Genomic DNA, 2,438 nt, shown 5'->3' with positions numbered 1-2,438 from the left:
CCTTTAGTAGGGCTTGACTCCACTGACATTTCTTGTCTCTTCACGTGTTATAAAATAGCCCGTGGCTCTCACAATGGAAAGGGAGGGAGCCCTGATCGAATGGTCTGCGCTACTTTAAAAGGGAATTAAAAGCGTTGCAAAGGTTGCACTAAACCGCCTTAGGCAAGGATATTCCAGAACAAAGTTGCCTGGGTGGTTTCCAGTCTGAATGCACAGGTTCTGAGTCTGCAGTGACTCACCTGCTCACGGAAGAATCACTCTCCTGGCTAATTGCTTAATCGGTCAGCCATTTGCTTCCCCCCCCCCCCCCCCCCGGGTGGAAGGAGTAACAGGACCATGTTTTCAGGGCTGGGAATGGGGAAGAGTGGAAAGGTAATTAGAGGTATTTGGAGACGAGTGTACAAGCGAGAAATGGAACTTAACAAAGAGGGTTGAAGCACTAAAATCTGTGTAATTTTCCATAGAATCACTAAAAGCGATCACAATAAAAACATTTATTCTATTTAGAATAGCTGAAAACAACAACGATAATGTTTACTAAGTGCCTACTATGATGTGCCAAACACTGTTGGAGGCAGGAGTTGACAGCGGCAAACAGGACAGCAGAGCCCCGCCCACCTGGTCTTCCGTTCTCGTGGTGGTGAAAGTAAAAAAAAAAAAAAAACAAAAACAAACCAAAAAACCAATACAAATAAATGAATAATTACGATCAATTCAGCTTCTGCAAATCCTATGGAGGAAACAATTGGAGGAGAAGGGGGTGGGGCGGCGCATTAGAGGTTAACTGAAGGTCAGGGAAGATCTCTTCAGGAGGTGACATTTGAGCTGAGACCTGGGGGGGTGAGCCAGCAGAGGAAAAGCCAGGGCCAGCTTGCCAAGTCCCTAAGAGATCAAATGGCTTGTAAGAGGAAGCCAATGGGAAAGAGGAAGGAGCCCGGCCAGCGGCTAACGCAGGCCATTGCATAGCTTACTAGCAGCTTCCCGATTCTCAGAATGAGAAAGGAATTTGTACAAAACCCAAGGCCGACAAGGACCATTTGCTTGCTTTAGATCACCCAAGTCTTGGGCAGCAAAGGTAAGGTGAGAACCCAAGCCTTCCAAATTGCCGGCAAAGGACCTTGTTTCTGTATTGTCAGAGTGGAGCATGTTGAACACCTATGGTCTATATCGGCAGCTTGTTTCCAGTTGTGCCTGTGTAACTTTTCCAGTACACTGGCCTTGGAATAATTTGGGGTTCAAGAACTGACCAACCCCAACTCTACCTCGTCCTGGATCCTCAATGCATCATTTATCTTTCCTGGGTCTCATCTATAGAATGGATTGCTGTTCTACACAGGTCATCAGGCAGCGTTTAGACCAGTACCCAGCACCGAGAAAACATGTAAAATGTTGACTATCATCACCATTGTTATCATTATTATTTTGTCAATATCTTCTCTGCCACTGTATTAGCGGTCTCCATTATAACAGATTGTAGTGTACATCATTTTACATTTCATCTACCAATGTACAAGGGACTAGAGCCTAACAAATGACTTTATGATTCAAACATTTGCCCATTCATCACAGCACCAGCTATAGATCAAGTATGGTACCGGGTTTAAGGAAAACAAAAAAATTTTAAAGTGATGATTGATCAGTTGGGTCAGGCTCATTGCCAGAGCCCCGGATCTGTGATGTATTGACTATGTGAAACCAGCACGTTACTTAACTTCTCAGGGTCTCAGGATTCACATCTGAACAAGGGGGATAACTAGCCCACGGCACGGTTCCGATGACACACATGGAATGGTGCGACTCCCGGAGGCACTGACTCTGGAGCCCACGGTACAGACACAGCTCCAGACTGTCAGTTCCTGTCGGCCTCAGCCTTCAGGATGCAATAAGTTGAGGAGGTACGAACAACAGCTAAAGAATTTAAGAAGGTTCATTGTCTGTCAAGCATAGTGTGGATGCTAATTCCTGGAAAGGATCTCACAGAGATTCTGGGGCTGGTTCTGAACGAATGGATGGGGACTTTTGGGATAGATGGTGGGGAGGCACCCCAGAGAGCAAAAACAGCCCGTATGAAGGCATGGAAGCTTGACACAAAACAGTTTATCGGGGAAATGCTAACTAACCCGAGACAGCTGTTTTGTGCATCGGAGGCTAGGATAACGGATATTGAGAAGAAAAGCAGAAAAGATCGTAATTCCTTCCTAAAGAATATGTTCCCCCTTCTTCTCGCACTCCCCACATTGTCCTGCAGCAGAATCCAGAGCGCTGTCCAAAAAGATGTCTAACGTCTTCCCCCTCCCTCTACCTATCGCGTCTATCTTCCTACCTTTCCTTTCTGGCAACCGCCAGTCCGTTCTCTGTATTTATGAGCCTGTTTCCAGTTTTTCTGTTTGTTTTGTTATTTAGATTCCACATGTAAGTGAAATCATACAATATCTGTC

At 45.6% G+C, this 2,438-nt stretch overlaps 1 long non-coding RNA gene across 1 annotated transcript in view; it reads left to right on the top strand.

Annotated features, from left to right (window-relative positions):
- Positions 1-365: 365 nt before the first annotated feature.
- Positions 366-2,438, top strand: part of LOC121020104 (uncharacterized) — a 15,575-nt gene continuing 13,502 nt past the window's right edge. Inside the window, exon 1 of the long non-coding RNA XR_005785940.1 lies at positions 366-1,895. This is a non-coding gene — a long non-coding RNA (uncharacterized LOC121020104). The remainder of the gene's footprint in view (positions 1,896-2,438) is intronic.

The sequence above is a fragment of the Herpailurus yagouaroundi genome, unplaced genomic scaffold (assembly GCF_014898765.1).
Source record: "Herpailurus yagouaroundi ecotype Mexico unplaced genomic scaffold, PumYag 246, whole genome shotgun sequence".
Lineage (NCBI taxonomy): Eukaryota > Metazoa > Chordata > Mammalia > Carnivora > Felidae > Herpailurus > Herpailurus yagouaroundi.
The sequence above is the reverse complement of the archived record's forward strand: the minus strand, read 5'-3'. Positions and strand labels throughout refer to the sequence as shown.